Here is a 20,229-nt window from a genome sequence, read left to right on the forward strand (position 1 = left end):
TTTTCATTTCTGTAGTCCTCCTACGTCTCTAAGTCCTTTTTCTTTCCAGCTTGTCTGCCATTTATTCCAGCCTGTGTTCTGCTGTTTAGTCAGACACTGCTTTTATGTTTTTAAAAGAATGTTTATTTTCAATAAGCTCAGTGGAGCCAAACAGATTTTACCCTTCCTGTTCCTATTTTCAGCTCAAAGGTCCAACCACCATCTGCTTCTCTAGCACAGGTTCTTAAATAGCCTCCAGACTGATTACATTAGCCAAATTCATCCTTGGTACAACTCCTGGGGCTGCTGGGGGAGTTACTCCAGGAGCAAATTTGTCATATGTTCTTAAAGTGTTTCACTTTGCCCTTGAGCCTGCTCTTAATCATTTTTCTCGTAGTTTTTAAATGTGGCCTTTTAAAGTTCACCCTCACTGCATTACCCCTAGGAGAGTAACCTTCTATTATGATATCAAACCTAATTGCTCAGTGACTATGATTACCCAATGGATTTCTTAGTCTCACCTCCCTTAACTCGTGTGCATAATTTAGCACAAAGTTGAGACTCAGCTCCTTCAACAAAGGACTCCTCTGAAAAGCAATCTTTAAATAATGCCAATTAATTGGCTTTTCGGCCCATGCTGCACATGGGCTTTTCAGCTGGTGGTGAAGTCGCAGCTCTTTCGCGAGTGAGTTGGGGCCCCCTAAAGGGCAAGTCCTTGTCACCTCACTGATGGGCCTAGGAGACATCCAGGGTTGATCTCTAATGCTTTGTGATGTTCCCAGCACTCTTCATGGCTTACCCAGGTGGCCAGCCCAAAGCAACCTGCTATTTATTGGCACCTGAGGAAAGGCTGTGTCCCTTCCCCGTGCCAGTTTTCGTTTCTGGCATAGCTGTGCTGAAGAGCAACGGAGGCACTCCGCAGGGCCAGTGCCTGGCGCTGGCGACACGCCGTCTCCTCCTGAGCAATTCGAAATGTGAGCAGGGTTGTTGGACACGTAGCAAAATATGGAAGAGTCAGGGAAACAGAGGCAGGGCAGCCCCACACAGGCACCAGCTGGGAGCCAACCTCGGCCTCCGTGACACCATTGAGGTGGAGGTGCGGGGCATTGCCCCGCCCCAATGGGAGACGCTGGGACCAGGACTCTGCTCCCCACCTGCAAGACCTTCACTGCTTGCTGAGTGACACTGGTCGCACCTGACCGCAGCAGGGCAGGTACATAGGGGACAAATAAAAAAAAGAAGATTTGGAAATGAAAAATCCCTTATTTTTGGTGGACAGAGGATCACAGAAAGGAGAAGCGTGATGGGGTCCAACATACATTTGGAACAGCTGTTTGGTGACTGTTGTTCTTCCAGTTCACCCACTACATACACTAATGCAACTCTATACCCCACTACTGTCTCTTGGAGCCTGAACTCTCCTTCCTTTCTCCCTGCTGCCCTTTATAACTTGCAGCGTGGCAGGCCAGATCAATTTGCTTCATGGTTTCCATGAACTAAGAAAAAATGGAGCAATCTGGAGAGAGTATGTTGCTAATTTCAGAACGCAATAGCTCTTGGTGATTGCCCCGGGTCATTACAAAAACGTTTACCCTTTAAGGGCTTCTGCAAATTCACTGGAAATATTTAGAATACACAACAGAGACAAATATTTTGATCTTTTTGATTTCTGAGTTAGAGTACTTTAGCTGGGGATCAGGCACCTCTTTTATAAACAGCTGCTAGCAGAAAACATAATGCGCACAGTAAAAAAAGAAATTAACATTTTTTTCCTCTTTAAAAAAGCAGCGCAGTTGTGAAGAAATGAAAGATATGAGAACTGGTCCATAAAGATTAATTCATCACCACAGAAATTTCCGCTATGAGAGGTAAAGTGTGGCAGGATTCTAACTGTCTGCAATAAACGCAAATGAATATTTTCTGTGTGCTCTAGTAGCTGTTAATGCAGGTATTTATCTTAATGTATTTGGAAAAAAAAATTAAGTAAAATAAAGATAAAGCTCAGCAGCTTGTTCTAAATGGATTCCCAATGCTGGCAGAAAAAAGACATACAAGGCGCTAAACATGCCGTTGCTAAATGCTATATGAGTGCATACCAGTGGTGCTGAAAACAACATAATGGGCTATTGCCTTTCAGCTTTGTAATCGTGGCTACACAGCGTTGTTGGGAAATCTCCTGCTTTATGAATGGGACGTGCTGGGCAGAGATCGGTGCTGATATTGAACGAAGCAGTAGCTGTGCTTGGTTTGATACCAATCCTGCATTGTTCTCCCTTTCACCTGACCCTGATGTAAAGTCCCGTCTGCTGATAGTTTATAATTTCCCTAGAGATGTGAGATGGCATGACAAGCTAAAGCACTCACAGAAGCATTTGGAAAGTGGCAAGCTTTTATTTTTACATGGAGAGACATTCCACTTTAGTGTCCTCTCTGTTGTCTCAAGCTGGCAGTTCAATATTGCCCTGGTCATTTTCTTCTGCTGTTGTCTGCGGCATTTTGCTTTTAGGATATGGTCGTGAAAGCATTCTTATTTGTTCAGACAATCAGCTCAGCCGTTCTGCGTCGCCCAAGCTCTCTCCGTGTTCTCTTTCCTTTTGAAACATGTCCTCTTGGATACAACCAACACCTTTACACAAGAACTTGGGCACAAACAGGCTGGGATTTCATCTCTGATACATCAAAGAAACACAGTTCTCATCTTTAAGGACTTGGGCTGTTGAACGCTATGCAATAAACATAGGGATAATGCTATGCAGTAGAAATCAGGATAAAAAATTCAGTCCAAAATAAAAATGTTCTTGTTGATTTAATGGGCCTGAAGGCCTTGCTTCTCTGCACCAGATTTTCTTGTTAGCACTGAATGCAAAGAGAAATCCACCCTGGCACCATCAAATTCTCCTTTTCACCACGCTCAAAGTTGCTCTGCCATCACAGAATCACACAGAATCACAGAATCGTTTAGGTTGGAAGGGACCTCTGGAGATCATCTAGCCCAACCTCCCTGCTCAAGCAGGGTCCTCTAGAGCACATTGCCCAGGATCACATCCAGACGGCTTTTGAATATCTCCAGGGAAGGAGACTCCACTACCTCTCTGGGCAACCTGTTCCAATGCTCGGTCACCCTCACAGTGAAGAAGTTTTTTCTCAGGTTCAGATGGAACTTCCTGTGGTTCAGTTTCTGCCCGTTGCCTCTTGTCCTGTTGCTGGGCACCACGGAGAAGAGACTGGCCTCATCCTCTTGACACTCCCCCTTCAGATACTTGTACACGTTGATGAGATCCCCTCTCAATCTTCTCTTCTCCAGGCTGAACAGGCCCAGCTCTTGCCATGAGCATCTGTGAGGGGATGATGGTACAAAAGGAGATGAGCAGTGGGTGGGTACCCACCAGAGACCCCACCATGTCCTGCCCATGGTGCCAAGCACCTCCAGCCCTGCACAGGATGAGTGCAGCGGAGGGTAGGGCAATTACATGGGCATGTGACCAGGTGGCACTAATGGGCCAGCTATGACACCGTTAGGTAGCTGCGTACTCCTAGCAAACCTACCTCTCCAAACGTAAGTCTAGCCGTACCTGAAAAGACTTACAAAATCAGTTGAAGAGTTTTCTGAAGGACCTGAGAGTGCTCCTAGCCTATGCAGTGGGGGGTAATTTGTAAAATCAGTGGAGTAGCTGGCAGAATTGTGTCTGAACCTGGAAGCCAAAGGCAATAATAACTAACGTATATCCATAAACAATTCATGGGAAATTTCATCCTAGGCAAAAGAAAATGAATAACAACGTTGATTAAGTATTAAAAGTTCATTTTATTTTTAGAAGCACTCAGACAATTGAAAACATCTGGGAACACTAGGCAATTCTTCTTAGATAAAGTTTTCCATTTATGTTTCACCAATGCAATCAGATTAACCCTGACCCATATGGAGGCAACCCACAAGACCCAGACTTCTTCATTGCTAGGTTGCAAGAAGTGGTTGGGTTCAGAGACTTCTACTCCTTACAGAAAAAAAGCTGTTGGTTGGCCACACACACTATTAGTACATGAATAAATAATGATGGTCTCTATCAGGGTATAATGCCCAAGCCCTTCCACATAGCTGACCTTCAGCATCCCACTTGCAAAGTGTGACAAGTCTTATATGGAGAGCCAGAAAAATATCTTAAAATGAGTGTTTTGATCAGGCTGTTAAAATCTTGGATCCCTGGGAATTTGCCCTAGCACATTCTATTGGACAAGCGGTAGATCCCATTATATCAAAAGCAAGAAGCTTCCAGGAGAAGCTTAGATCCATAGGGTTAATTCCTCAAAGCTGTTTTGATAGCTAATGCCAGAGGTTGACATCTGAACAGAATTTAGAAACTTCGGTGCCTTTGAGGCTCTTCTATCATGCCTGTGCCAATAAGCCCAGATCTGTTAATGGTTTATTGTAAAATGTGTCAATGGCCCATGTATTCTGGAGAATGACAGTAAGGAAACGAAAAGTAGGCTGAATAATAACGTAGAGGTCCCTGGGCACTGTGTCCACCTCTGGCAACTGGATTCAGTCCCTCCTGTCGGTCGGTACTTCCCAGCGCGGGTTTTGAGGCTTTGCAGACTCAGAGTTGGAGGTGCTGAACAGAGTCATGTTCAGTCCCTACCCAGGGCTGTTTGTTAGGTTTCTCAGATGTGAGACTGAAAGACAAATCAAGAAGCTGTGGGGAGAGTTTATGCTGTCTTTCCTGAAGCCTTGATTTTGCACTGCAGAGCTGACTACAGTGAGATGTAGGGGGCCACAGAATTTCCACCTGCTGGCTGCCATTTGGATCTGGCTCCTCTTCAACAAAGCCCCACAGACAGTAGATGAATTTCTTGTCAAAACAGAGTCTCGGGTCTTGCTAAAGATGTCCCCACTCTATAGTTTAACAATCCACAACCTTAAACTTATCTATCTTTACAATATTCCTGGGGAGCAAAGACAATATTGTGCTCTTATTCTTGTTCTTTTTCTTGAAGCAGGTGAGACACAGAGCAGTAAGCAGTATTTACAGTACTCTAGGTGGGCATCTAATGTAGCTGTGTGGAGCCCCTGTAGCCCCTTGGATTAGGTGGTGTGGAGCTCCAACCCCTCCAAAGCAGAGGGGCCCTACAGCAAATCTGTGGCAGAGGATGGAGCTGAAGTGACAGCTACCTTTTGGATCACCTTTCGTCTCCTGAAAGCATTTCTAGTTTGGCCCTCATGTCTGTGATTTCCATCAGGTACAAATCCATGAGAGAAAATTTGGTTCATCCACGATCAAAGGCTCAGCCACAGCTGTTGCACTGAATCTCTATGTGGGGAAGAGCACCAGAGCTACAGGGAAGTCCAGCTCCAGCTCCAGCTCCCACAGAATAATTACCTTTCAAGGACAAGGTTAGTCATTTCCTCTTGTGCAGAGAAGCTGACAGCAGGAGTGAGCTGGTTTTGTTTTTGTGAGTTCGTGGATTTGTGGCATGAGGTTAACTCATGTAGGATTGGCTAGATGTGTCTCTGTGGAATGGTCCGCTCTGGAGAGCAAAGGACTTCTTTGGTCTATGCCTAACCACAAGAATGAGTCATACACCTGCACACACTCCTTTTTTTCAAGGACACAATGCCCTGTGGAGTTGGGGATTTTCCTTTCTCACCCGAAGAATCTCACATCATCACAGGCAGAATACCAGAGGAATGGAGAAGAAAGGAAGAATCCGACTTTGCTTTATAACCTGCCTCCCTCCTACTCTCTCTGGCAGGTCAGATAAGTCCTGTGCAATCTTACATTAAAAAGTTTTATCAGACATTTTTTTTTTCTTCTCATTTAATTTCCCTTGCCATTTGCTCAGCTAACAAAGAAGGCATTGCACCCTTTAAGTGCTTGCAAAAGATGTACTTCTCTGTCTGACTTCCAGGCAAAGGGAAGGAGATGGGATGAAATGAGAGCTCTTTGAATTTGGGCAGAGGTTTTCTAGAAAGTCTAATTCTTTTGTAAAGAATTGTAGAAGGAGCAATTCAGCTGGAACACTGTTCATGAGGAACACTATTTAATGCTCAGCAACTCACCAGGATTGGTGGGAAGATGATGCAGAGCTGACTGGCCTGTCCCCACTGAACTGGACAGAGTACCTGGTGTAGGAAATATAGTATGGAGGGACAGTGGCCTTTGCAGGATGACTCGGGAGCTGATAGCAGCAGTCAGGTGTGGTGTCCATCCCTTCCAGCACATCCTCAGAGGTACTAGTCCCAAGAGCTTACTCTCGGCCAGAGGTGCGACAGAGGAGACTCCGTTTCACTAGAGGAACACAGGGGCCACACCAGGTAAATCTGAGGACCAGACACAGCCCCACAGGCAGAGATCACCCCCCTGCTTTCATGGGTGACCATTCTGGCCAGGTGATTGACAAGGTGACTGAGTAAATTTGTTGGGCTATAGACAGACTGTGCAGAACTGAAGTGAATGAGGTATAACATAGCATCTCAAGAAAAGCCCTGGATTATGATCTTCAGCTTAGTATACTCCAGAAGGGTGAGTTTCAGGGTCTGTCATGCTACATCACTATGAAGCATCAAGGAGTGTGATGTAGGCTGGATACTCACTGATGCTTGCAGCTCTAGTTTTCACTCTCTAAACCCTGCACCAGAAGAGAACATTAATATATTTTGCCCAGGGGGTCCATAGAGTCTACAGCTGGAAGAATAAGTCTCTGGTTTGATATTTGGGTGGAACCTGAGAATAAGAAACAGGAAAGAAGACAGTACAGAGCATATCCCCCCTGGTGAGGTTTGGTTTTGGAGATGGACTTCCTGGGTGCTGTGAAAGTGCTACAGAAACAACTGATGTTATCTCCAGCATAGATAGTCCTGCAACAAGTTCTGTAGTTCCACAACATAGAGGAAATACTTTCCTGTACAACCTATTTTAAATATGTGGGAAGGATAGGGTCAAGATAGCTATTGACTCCTGGAGCTCTTGGTGATGGATACTCGGGATGGGTAATGGGGTCTGGTCCTTTTTCCTGCCATCGAGGACTCCAGTGAATTTATCCAACTAGCCATGATGAAGTCATTAATCTTGGTGACACTTGCTGCAGGCACACCGAAGATGTTCTTTCTATACTCACCAATAGGTAGCTCATACAGCGGGGTCATCAGTGTTCATGAAAGCTATGGACCTGGTTTCTAAGAAAAGCCTGATAGATGGCCACTAATGGGATCAGATCAGGAGGTGACCTGCTTTTGATATAGACTAGAGGCAAGCAACAAGTTTCATGGAGGAAAAGGAAAACAGAGGATGGACTGTGTTTTTAGGAGTCCATTGCATTCCCTTGACAAGTCCAGGACTAACACTGCTATCCAAGTTACCTACTATATGACATTAAAATCAATCCCATAGAAAGGTGCTCAATAGGTCAGCAATCAGGTCCATGCACAGCACCAGCTCCTGCTTTCTGCTGTTCCATATAGTCAGAAAACCTCCTTCCAGTGTGAAGGCAGTATTCCAGGACAGAGGTGCATTGTGCAGCCCCTCCCATTTTGGAAAAATAGCATGATATTAAATTGCAATGATAAAAAACACATCTCACTGATCTGAAATAGCCCTTCCTGACTGTGGCATTAGGTATGTCTCCTTCCTGAGTGTTCAGACAATGCCTATGCAAGGCAGGAATGGACCTTAAGGAGGAATGGCTTTTACAACGGAAAGTTTCAGCAATGTTTCCACCTTCTTAGGGATTGTTTTCTGCCAATGACCTCTTGTTCCTTTGCCATTTCCCACTATTTCCCACCCCAATCAATACTGAACAAAAGGAAACATGAGTCAGTGATTTTTAAAACTGCTGGCAGCTAATGCTGCCAGCCTGTGACATGAAAGGGAAAGGATAAATGCGTTGGAAGTTTAATATTAAGCTTCTGAGTAAAGGTTAAATGTTTAATTTCTGTCCACTGATAGTCTACCTTTTTTTTAATATCATGGCTATAACTCTAGACGACTGAAAGTGCAAACGATTGACCGTAATTCATAATAAAGCCCACAGCTAGCAAGGTTAGAGTTAGTAGATTATTGAACAGTGTAATGATTAGTCACAAACTAATTTTTTACCATCAGCTGTCTTATTGGGTCGTTGTCTTCTGGAGGCCGACAACGTAACTGAGCTTTGCATTGAATTAGGTTGTGGAGTTGGATGGGGTGTACACCTAGTAGATTCAGCCCAGGATACTGTCAGAGCCCTCCAGCATATCTGTAACACTGCTATTGTTCAGAGATGTTTCGAAGCTATTTTTGCTTTACTGTTGAGACTAGTAAATCTTTTATTGAGAGCTGGGAAAGGTTTGCTAACACTGAGATAGGAGAACTGTATCTCACTGTATCATCGCCCACTGACACCTGTTTGCACTTGACTAATTTTCCAATTATATAGAATTTTTTCAGTGCTGTGAGCGGCGTCTGTGGAAGAGAGGCTGCAGGTAGTCGTGTTGTACCTGAGAAGATAGCTGAATATGTGACAGAAAGCAGCTTTTGAGGCACCAAGTGCTGACAATTTTGTGCTTATAAAAAAGATATTAATAGCACTGGAAAATCATTTGTTCTGTGCACTTCTAACAACTGAATGACTAAAAAAAAATCCCTAGTCTATCACTACAAGAACTCCTTGTACATTGGAAATGCCCTTGACTTATCCTCCTGTCTTTGTATGACACACTATCGTTTATGGCTTTTCCTCTTTCGGATAAGGAGCCATCAGCTAGTTAGCATGTGCAGGGGAAGGCAGAGCTGGAAAGGGGAGCGCAGCTGTGCTGCCATTAAACAGCTGTCCCACACAGACCTACGTGGACACTTACCACCCTCTGTTGCTGTTATATTGCTTTGGGTCGGGTAACTAATGTGAGACTGGTGTCCGGCTTTGATCTCCCACTGAAAGGGAGATCAAAGCCTCTCTAGTGTGGTGTACAATAAAATTATTTATTCCTTACACTGCAGTGTCAATATCAGATCTTGAATTGGAAAAGCTCCCTCTCCTTGCTGAATGGATGCACTGACAGTATACATGTGAGCATAATGCTGAGGCAACCTGTACTTTCAAGAGTTTGCTGTCCCATCCATAGCAAAAATAGATATGAAATAAATCAATGGAAAGAGGCCGTGGAAAGTAACATGGGAAATCAGCAGTGACCCTAATCCAGTAAGCAGCCAAAGCCGAGTAAGAAACGCTTTTTCATCCTGGGAGAATTTCTGAGATTAAAACATTATTTTCCCTGTTCTACAATGGAGTGAAAAATCAAAATATTGATGTTTTTTTTTTTTTTTCCCATCAAACCAATGAGCTGAAAATAAATACATTAAAAAAGAGATAATTTCCAACATTTCATTCTGAGCTTTTCACATTTTCCAACCTTTAATTTCTTTAAACTACAATTTTTGGCGTTATAAAACTTTGTCCCTTCTCCCCTCCCTCCAGTTCTTCCAATTGAATTTTTTTGGGGGTATTCCTGCCTGGATCTGTTAAAGAAATGTTAATTAGCAACCTGGCTCATGCCCCTTTGTCACACAGGAACAATGACCGACCGCTCTCCCACCCACCTCGCTGGAGAAGCAGAAATGAGAGTTTAGCCAAGGCTTAAATGGTTTCTTGGCTTATCATTGACAAAAGGTAAGTGGTTTGACTGGGAGGGATTTACCTGCGAGAAGTGAACTAGCGGAAAGGTTCGTGAGCTACTTCTGTTCATCACGTTCCTCCTCTCGCCTTGGATCTTGGGCAGCATCATCACGTTTTGCATTTCGGATGATAAAAAGGAACCATTACCTCAGCGCACCAGCCAGCACCTTTTAGCAGCATGTAATCTGAGGTGAACAGCTGTGTCTCATATATATATATAAGTATACATGTATTATATTAATATACATACACACAGATCAGAGAAAGGTCAATGTATGTTTTGTAAAACCACGGGGGATTTGTTTGTTCGCAAGGAAGGAAGAAAGAATCATATGTCTGTGTAGGGGAAATGGATTATCCTTAAGCATTTGGCATAAGACAAAAAAGTTTCCATTTGATGCTGATGTGAGTCTTTTCTGAGTATCAGCCTAACCAGGCTAGCTTGACTGCAGCTGGCACAATGAGGCACCATCTTCCATCTATCAGAAATAAATCCATTCTTTTCTATATGTTACTTGCTTAAAAGCAGGTTTTCTATGTGGAAGCAAGTGTGCGCTTTTGATGTTTCTGAATTAAGATGGATACTTTTTTGTGCATCTTCCATTTATATCTTCCCTTTAAAGAGTATTTTCCTGGTTATTCCATTCCCCACATCACAGGCTCCTCGTTAGTGAAAATCCACTCGGTCCTCCTGTAGGAACAATGTCAGATTTTTGGTCCTAGTGGTTTTTATTTCTTTAAACCCCACTTTATTTCTTAAAACCCCACTTTTCAACATGTGAAAAATGGTGGGTGGGTGTGCATGCATGCCCTTGCATGGTAATTCCCTTACCGGGAAATGGGTCAGATCTGACCCCCAGACCTCTGCTAGTGCAGATATCTATTCATATGACAACTTCTGCATGCAATAATAGCTCCATTAGCAGGCAGCAAGTGTTGGCTCGTATCCTTCCTTCCACATAACACTGAAGGGGAGCACGAGGTGTACCTGAAATTGCAGATAACCTGGCTTTACCATCCCAGAATATTTTTTGAGACTGAAACAATTTCCCAGCATAATTTCAGAAAAAGAGGTAAAATCTTGAGCATTTAAGTGAACTGCCAATATCAGCTATTGCTTCAGGACAATTGTAAAATTTCATGTTTCAACATTTTTCCAGTTTTCTCCTGACTCCCTCCTGTCCCCTATGTAGTTACATTTATAAAGGAGCAATAGATATATGCCTCCCGAGTCAAAAAAAAATGGTGCACAGCAAAATTGGAGCTGTGAAATTATCTCAGATATCACTGAGTGGGAGATGGGCTGCAAATGGCCTTTTCCTGGGAATTTTGCCTTTTTGACAAATTTGCCAAGCATGCTGTTCTATATGTACACGGAGGTGCATATTTATGCAAGTGACGATGGCCTATGTGAAAATAGCATCTAGCACAAATCCTTCTGTTCCTTATTTATACTTTTTAAACGCATATGAAGGTGCTGCAGACTGCTGAGGGCCCTCGCTGTTCAGCACTGCAACTTGGCCACAGCATGCCTAGAGCATTTGTTTCCATAAAATATATTTAGATGTTTGCCTTGTGGCAAAGACGGGAGTGAGCTGAAGCAGCAGTGAAATAAATTCTGTAACTAATAAAAAGCCTAATACCTTGTTCCTTTCCTCAGTCCCAATAGTTTCACTGTTTGTTTTGCTTGACTTGAGGCTTCCAGAAAGAAACCCAAGAGGAGATTTTTTTGATGAAGTGTACAAAATTAATACCATTGGCCTGACATAGCAGCAGCAACATAAAACAGAAGCAAAGCTTAGCTACAGAGTTTTGTTTTCAGATAGATAGTCAAAAGGGAGTGAGCAAAGATATCCAATTGCAAGGAGACCTGGTGGTATGAACAGCAGCGCGCTGCAATACGCCTCTGCAGTGGCTGAAGGCGCCCAAAATTGGAAAGCGCTGATGGTGAGGGGGGACAACTCCTGGGCACCGTGGGCTTCGGAGAGGCGGATGCAGAGGCAGCAGCCGTGGAGCTGTGGGCGGCGGCGAGGCGGGTGCGAGGTGCCTGTGGGGAGGGCAGCGGCCGGCGCTCAGCACGATCCTGCCCAGGCTACCCACACTACTTGTCCAACCTCGGCAGCGGGTGCTCGCCTGGCACCTCTGCTCGGGCTGCCAGACCCTGACTCCGTCAGGGAGACTAAAACATTGTTGTATGTGTTTCACCGAAACACCGAAAGCACCGTGAAAGGACACAGATGTCTCAAGCGACGTCGTGCATGTACGCTGGATAAAAGAGCCCAGCTATATAATTAGATCCCAGCAGCAGTTAGGTCCAGATGTTCCACCTGCAAATCTCTTATCGCTGGCGCACACTGCCTTATCACATCTTTACAGAGCTGCTGTATTTATTTGAGGGAAATAACGGGGCAATAGCCGTTGGAATCTTTAGGTTTTTCATCTACTGATGTTTTTGTTGCCTAAAGCGAGAAGGCTGCTGCAGCGGTGATTTGATTCTTCCACCTGATTTTGGAACGATAGTCGAGGAGGTACCGTGCCAGCGCTTTAGGGAGGGTAGTCCAAAGCCATGGTCCCCCCCCAGTGTCTGATAGACACCCATGTGCTTCCTGCGTACACCAGGGCAGGGAAGTGTACTTCTCTGCTCCACTGAAGTTATAGCACAGGTGGATTAACTTGCTCCGGGGCTAACTTTTCAAACACTTGGATTCCTCTGCTCTCTCAGTTGCTGATATATAATAAAGATATTCAAAACTTGGTTGGACACAGCCCTGAGCACCCAGCTCTGAGCTAGCCTTGTCCTGTGTAGGGATTTGGAATAGAGACCTCCCAGCTCTACCACATAATGGGTCCTAAATCATCACAGTTCAAGAAGTTTTGCAGCACCTCATAATCGCAACAAGATCAATCTCCCTTTCCCTCACTTTCCGCTCAGGAAAAAAATCCAAAATTTTTTTTTTTTCACTGGAGAGCCCAAGATAGGGTCCACATGTAACCTTTTGGTTTCCAGTCAACAGAGGTTATAATCCTCCTGCACGGCTCATAAACCATTGGCTTGACCTGTAGCTCCGTGGTTACTCTGCTCCAGATACCACCAACTCAGTCCTTGCTGAGTCAAACAAGATTGTGTTCACCACAAAAACACCACCTGGGTCTCCTCTCTTCAGGACTGTTCCTGGTTGTTAACAGGGGGCTAAAATCACACGTAGTGTGCAGAATCATTACGTTATTTGGTTACACTAAAGTATTCTCTTTGGAAAGGACTTATACTCAAATGGGCAAATAATATACTTACAGAACATTAAAAAGACTATAATAAGGTGGTAATAATTTTTTTTCAATATAGATGATTAGAAACTTCAGTAGTTAGAAGCTATTAATGCATTCACTGTAAAGTATGAAAGTCCATCCTCTTGAAACTGTAAATGACAGTACTGCCTATAAATTTTACTGCAGGTGAAAAGAGCAGTAATTATAGGGCTGGCATTGGATGTAGCACTTCCTACAGAGGTACTAGTGGCAGATCTTTACCTCCTGTCATTAAGCGCAATTTTTGGGCATAGTCAGTAGCTAGAGAATACTGTAAATAATATTGCTTTCTGTGATGGATTTCTGCACAAACAGGAAGAAACAGTTTTTTTATTAAAAGAAAAATTGGCAAACAGTCAAGGGTAGATGGCTTAGAAAATGACAACGAAATAAAGAGCACTGAACATCTGGTTCAATGTTGTCTAGCTGGCCTATGTGGATGGTGATGACTGAAAAACCCATTAGCTGCTGTCAGAGAAGCAACTCTGAGATTATAGTCCAGTCACTAGTATGGACGTATTGCAAAACCACCAACTATGTCAGCATCATTACTGGCAGGAGCAGAGGAAAGGCTGCAGGCAGACTAGTCTGCTCCCAGGTAGTTGTCTGCGTCACCACCTGAACTGAAAAAAAGTTGAGGTTTGCATCCTTCCTGTCCAAACTGGACAGTGAAACGAGATGCAGCTACTGTTAGGGTTGCCTCATGCCTTCTGGGCAGCAATTACTTCAGGGTACCAGTGACACACACCATTCTCCTCTTTAGCTCTCCTCTGAGCTGCCCTTCCAAACCAATCCAGCCTCAGGTTTAGTAAAGAGATAAACAACTTTTCACAGAAGTATTTGTGTCCAGCTCCAGTTTTATTACTGCTGTATGCGTCTTTCTGACAAAAGGTATATTTTGACCTTCAGTTCTTGAAAGAAGCTCATCAAGGAAGGGCAAACTGTTGTGCTTTTTAGTAGGATTCTTAAGTAGTAGGACTGGGAACTTCAAGTATTTTCCGTACAAACAATCAAGGGAAACAGCTAGCTGGTAAAGCCCTCTAATTCCTCACTGAATAAGTGGAAAATTTTCAACATGATAAAAATAAGTCATATGTTTTTGCTAGTGCTAAAAATACCTAGGAGCACAAACCCCTTTTACCATCTGAGATATGTGTCTGGTAGCCTTTGATCATCTACACTGAGAAAAGCAAACAGAAAACAAACATTATCAGAATACAAATAGCTGACTAATGTGGTATACAAAACAACTTGTATTTGTATATCAATCTTACAAACTTTTAAGGTATGAATTAGTCATGTTATGAATTGGGAAAAAAGGTTTTAAGATAAATTCAAAATGGAAAGATCATGACAAGCTTCGTAGAATGTTCTCTGCATATGATACTTTTTAGGCTTAAATTTTTTTTTTTTTAATGCTGAACCCTTGTACAGCACAGAATTCGGGACACCTGATTATAGGCACAGAAGTGATTTTAAAGGAATGGTGGAGCATCGCATCATAATGTTCAGAACCTTTTGAAAGATTGCACGCCACAACTTTTCCTGTGGCATCATTAAGACACCAAATCTAAGTGACAAAATATTTGGAAAGGTTGCAGTCTTCTGATAAGTGGAATGACACAAAGAAAATCTCAGTAATTTCCACTTGGAAAGTCTTCTCCAGGAAGCAGAGATGAGGGCATGGTTCATTTTCCTCTTTCTTCTGCATTACTACTTCAGTGGTCCAGTTGTGTGATGCAGGGCTCAACAACAATTACTTTACTCAGAATTATTCAGACGTGTAGCAGAGGCAACAAGTACAGATGCTCAGCTCGCTTGGGGAGATATGATTTAAGGTCTCGATTTCCTTATCCTAGAGCTCCATAGAGAGTAGTGAGAAACGGCATATTAGAAGACAGACAAGAAGTCTGGGTATAAGGGATCAAACCTAAAGATTGTTAGGACTTGATCAAAATCTAGAAGAGTGCAAGAGCCGGTGCTGATGCCAGGGTGACCACAGGATACCTGCTTGTGACTCACAGTTTGTACCTGCCTGCAAGACCTGGGTTGCCCTAACTGTCACCAGCAAAATGGTTCCCTATGAGGTTTCACATCACTGTATATTGGTGGGATGTGTGGTAAAACTACCTAGCCCTTTTCTTCAGCTGGAAACATATTGAGGTGGGAGCTGCATGAGCTATTTACTCATGCAGCAGGAGTAAAAGGCTGGATTTACTAAAGTCACCGGCAATAATCGTGTGCAATTGTTTTGACCATTGAGTTGTTCCCTGTGCTGAAATAATCCTTGTTCAGCCTCTGAGACCGAAATTCTCTCTCTTTCCTCTGTCTCTGTGAAGAGCGGGCAAGAACAGGAGCAAGAACAGGGAAGGGAAGCAATAAGAGCTTAGTGGAATTAGAAGGTCACTTGTAAATGCTTCTGTTGAAAAAAAATGAGACATGAGACTGCATTTCTGCACAGTTTATATTCCAAAAATTTCTATTCACCTCTGCTGACCTCCCTCCTCCAGCCCATTTAGCACTAACCTCTTTTCTATTCCTTTGCTAAGCTGTGGAAAAAGAGCCTTCTCAGGGGCAACTTGTGACATGAATACCTCCCACATTGATTTCCAAGCTGAAAGCATTTTTTCTCCTTGCCTGGACCACTTCTTCCCTCCACAGATAGGTCTCTGTTTTAACTCGTGAAGCGTTTTGGAATGCGGTTGATATGACCAAACTTTAAGCTAGATGAAGTTACGTGCTGCTACATGCATCCTGCGTGTCAGACACAGCCAGGACAATGCCAGATGCCTTTAAAATCACAATAGGATGTTTGGCAGATAAACTGGTAGCTGCTCAGTGATATGAAGGGCAACAATCTCCATGACCTTAGAGCCCTGATTTCATCACACATTACAGCGTACAACATGATGAAAAATTCATGCAGCAGCAGGGCCAAGCCAGACTTAATAAAAAGAAACCACATACCCATTTCAGCAGATTGCTAGCTTGGGTCATGTTCAAAAGATCTAATGCTTCACCAGTCTTTGCAAAGACATTGATTCCAGACTAGCTGGAATTTAATAACACAGAAAATGTCTCCTCACCACTGCACTGGGGATATCGCAAGCTGTAATTAGTTAATGATCCTAATGTTTTGAGACTTTTTGGATGAATAATTTCTTTGTTGAAAACTACAACTTCATGTTAACTGGAATTATTCCTATTTGGCTGAGGATTGTTTTCAGAAAAAGTAAAAACATTAATTTTATTATACATGGAAGGCATCAAATTTTCCATTTGATGGGAACAACCTGGCTGTGCTTAACTTAAAAACAAATAAAGGGTTCCTTGATTCTCAGCATGGATGGTAAATATTACTGTGTTAACTGAAACACTGGCTCATAGGGAAGCTGAACATCATATCTGCAGCCTTGCAGGTCCTTTGCAAATGCAGAGATCAGCAACGGGACTCATGTCACTTAGTTCTCTAGCCTCAGCTAGGAATTTAAATTTCCTTTACAGCCAATGGAGTGAGGGACATTTCCAGCGGGGATTTATTTCATCCCACGATAGTTTATGGAGTTCCCTCTCTCTCTCAGCTGACTATGAAAGGAGCTGGGACACCTTGCTTCTAGATGGCTTTGAGATGTATTTCACCCTTAGGTATTATTTCTTATGCCAGGGAAGCTCTGTGCCAGAAATTCCTCCTCATTTCCACTGGAACACCATCAACAACCTCCTTTTTTCACTGAGAAGGACTGGTTGTCTTCTTACTTGTACAGGTATAAAAGGGCATATCTTCATTAAAGCCAACACATTTAATCTAGTGTAAAGCCAGTTGAAGACAGAGGGGGTCTTTTATGTTCACTATACACACAGTATCAAGGATGTCTAAGCACAGGCCTGGAAGGTATTATTCATCAACAGCAATTCTTCTGGACAGCTTTGCAGGTTATAGGAAATGATTGTTTCTAGCCGACATGGCATTCATTCTCTATATGGAAAGGTCTAGAGATTCAAAGTGACAGGTTTTGTTCTCATCTGTTACCAGACACTTCCAAAACACCATGCAACTATGTTGTTTTCTGTCATCATATGGCCTATGACTTTTTTTTCCTTCCAGCAAGAAACTGAGCTTCTTGTTTTAAAAGAAGACTCGAAAGAAAACAGCATGACACTGTAGCACTCCCTGATCTTTTCAGCCTATTACCATGAGGTGGAAAAAAGTTACAACATGCCAGTCAGTGAAACCACCTTCTAAATTATAGCACCTTGCCCTTAGTGACTGATGATGATGAATATGCATGCAGCAAATGTCTTGGCACTTCAAGCACTTTCCTTTCCGGCTGTGAAGAAGGTAGCGAAATGAATGAGAGAATTGGCTGTGCCTAGGCGCGGGAACGGCCGGGCTGCGCAGCTCAGCGAGCACCGGGGGTGCCATGGGGACGGCCGGGGAGCCACCGAGGCAGGCAGGTAAGCGCTGTCACCCCTCATTGCCTTCCTGTCCCCTCTTGTCCCTTTGTTTCTTTTCTTTGCTCCTGCCTTCTGGGAGCAAGCGCTGTTCCTGGCCATGTACCTGCAGGGTGTCATAACAGCTTCATCTCGGATGGATTTTTTTTGTTGCAGCAGATGAACCTCAGTCAACAGCAACAATAATAATGCGGAGCGGAATTAGAAAACGACAGCAGTTTAGGATCACGCCACTGAAAGCTCAAAGCCGCCTTCTTCTTCTTCTTCTTTTTTTAAGGACTCACCTTACAGTCCTTTCCTTTGCATGGATAGACTCTGTTGTGCTTCACGGGGTCTTTGTGCAGTGATTAAGAGCTCAGGTGTACACCAGGCTAATTATGTTGTTGGTTGTAGTCCAATGAGGACTTAAATTTGCAATGTATTAGAGAGTTTATTGGATTGCCAACTCAAGCATTTCTTAGACTAAACAGCGCTTTACCTTAATTTTGCTGAAACTTCAGGTTCCCCGTAATATGATGGTTAGAGGAAATAAAATTTGCGCATGTTAAATATCATGAACTTTGGGTGTTCAATAAAGCAGAACTAATCTAGTTTTAAACCAGAAGGCTTTCCTCTAATGCGTGGAGCAGCCGGGAGCTGAGCAAGGGACTGAGCCCATCAAGGCACGACACGATGCTGGGGGACACAGACAGCCGAGCCCTGGCTCCGGGCTGCACCTCTCCCTGCACTGCTCCTCTGTTGAGGATTGAAGGATTCAACTGGCAACTTTTTCCTGGGTTTTGCTCCTCCTGTCTCTGAGACCCAGTTTTAATCCTGACTGGGTTCAAGCTTTGATGCAAAGGACAAATCACTGATTGGTTTTAAACATATGAGATCTGGGTAGGTAATCAGGTTTCAAGCTGAGCTCTGGAAATTAAATTCTAAACCCATTTGCGTATCTGTAGCTTTCTGTTGTTCAAAAAGAAAAGTTTTTTAGAGAGGATTGAAAACTGGAATTTCCCTTGAGAAAGTCTGATATTTAGACACTTGTTTTCATTGCAAATGAGGATGAAAATTAAAAGATCAAAACTTTTGGAAAACAAAAAGCTTCTGAAAGATATTGATCTGCAAATGTCAAGTAGCATTCTTTCAGCATGTTTTATTGTAATTAGATGTTTTGACTTTTTTCTGATTGAAGGCATTTGTTTGAGTGTGTTGACGCTTTGGGATTTGGTGACGGTGATCTCTGTACCTGTAATGGAATGAGAACATTTCCTAACACTTGAGATGTGAGTCCATACTCCAGGTGTGCAGAGCTTCTTCCCCAGTGTCTCATGGGCATTGTAGTCCAGTGAGAGCAAATAACATGTAACGAATAAGGAAAAAGTAATGGGACACACTTTGATGCCTTAGGCATATACAGATCGTAAGGTTTACTTGGCACAAAACAAAAACATTTTGATTTCATTTATAAAAAATTTCTTCAAAAATATTATTTTACTGAAAATTAAAATTTAGATGAAACACAGTAAACACAGTTTTTCTGAGGTAAAAATGTTCAACAAGCTTTACGATCGAGGCTTTTTCCTCCCTTTACTTGCCAGTTATTCGGTTTGCAATGCATGCTCACAAATTTATTTATGTTGCTTTTGTGCTAGAAATGAACTGATGTAGTCACTGTGCGACAAAGAAAAATTTCTCTACTTGAGATGCAAACAGTGAAACACCTTGAACATTTTGAAATAGCAGTGCTTGCATTTTTGCCTTAAGCCCACCTTGCTTCTATGACTCCCCTCCCTTTCTGTTGATCTGCCAGGTTTGCAGTGGGTGGATATCTGCATTAGTCACTTAGACTTGGAGGTTGCTGTAAGCATGGGAAGCATTGTGAGGATAGGCCTTAGCTTTTATTAAACCGGCTGATACAGTTGGAAAACCAGAGCACCTTTTGATCCCCTACCCATCAAGGCATGTTTGTCTTTTCCAAACTGATCAGTGGGTCTAACAAAAAGGTGATTTCTTTGCCTCGCCAGTCAGAGGGACTCTGTACAAGGCAAGCAGGGCTTGGTTTGCAGCCCATGCAGTGAGGCGCTGGATGCCATCTTGACTCATTGCAGAGTGTGGGAGTGAAAAGTTTGGGACCTCCCATTCTACTGTCCCAGAAGAATAAATTTGTCATCAACAAAATAAAATCCCTCTGCAAGTAAGATTACCTTATGGTTCAGTTTGGTTTTGCAGTCACAGCCATCTGTAGCTCCTACCCCATTTTTGCCTGGTTTCTTAAAGAATCCTGCTCTATTCCTCAAGGCTCTCTCTGTTGCATTTCAGAAGGGATGAGGATGTGCAGGTAGCCGAGGAGAGGAAGAAGGTCCACAGAGCTCACCCTTGTGACATGCAAAAGAGACCCTACATGATGAGCTGGGATGGTATGTGTAATTCTGTGGCACCTAATGGGGAGAGAGAGGGATTCTGCACTTATATACTAAAATCCAGTCAGGTCTGAGCTTTCTCTCGGAAGAAGGAAGCATCACTCTCTTGAGTCTCTTACCGAGAGGGGAGATTGCCAATACTGCCCTGACCCAGATGGTTTTTGTGATGAGAAGTCAGAATCTGGACGCCGTGTTGCGACCAACACTGAATAACGATTCCTGCTTTACTCCTGCTTCGTGAGGCTCTGTGTTTCCTGTTGCATATTAGGATGTGTTGCTCAGAGCTAAAACTCCTGAGTGCAAGTGATCTGTTCTTATTGATTTGAAAAGGCTGAACTTCAAATAGCTGTTGTTTAACATCCCAGAACATTCATACTAGATTAGAAAGATATCCTTGAGTCCTTGCCCTAAGCATAGGGAGAAATACGCATCAAATAATTCT

The sequence above is a fragment of the Struthio camelus genome, chromosome 7, assembly GCF_040807025.1.
Source record: "Struthio camelus isolate bStrCam1 chromosome 7, bStrCam1.hap1, whole genome shotgun sequence".
Taxonomy (NCBI): Eukaryota; Metazoa; Chordata; class Aves; order Struthioniformes; family Struthionidae; genus Struthio; species Struthio camelus.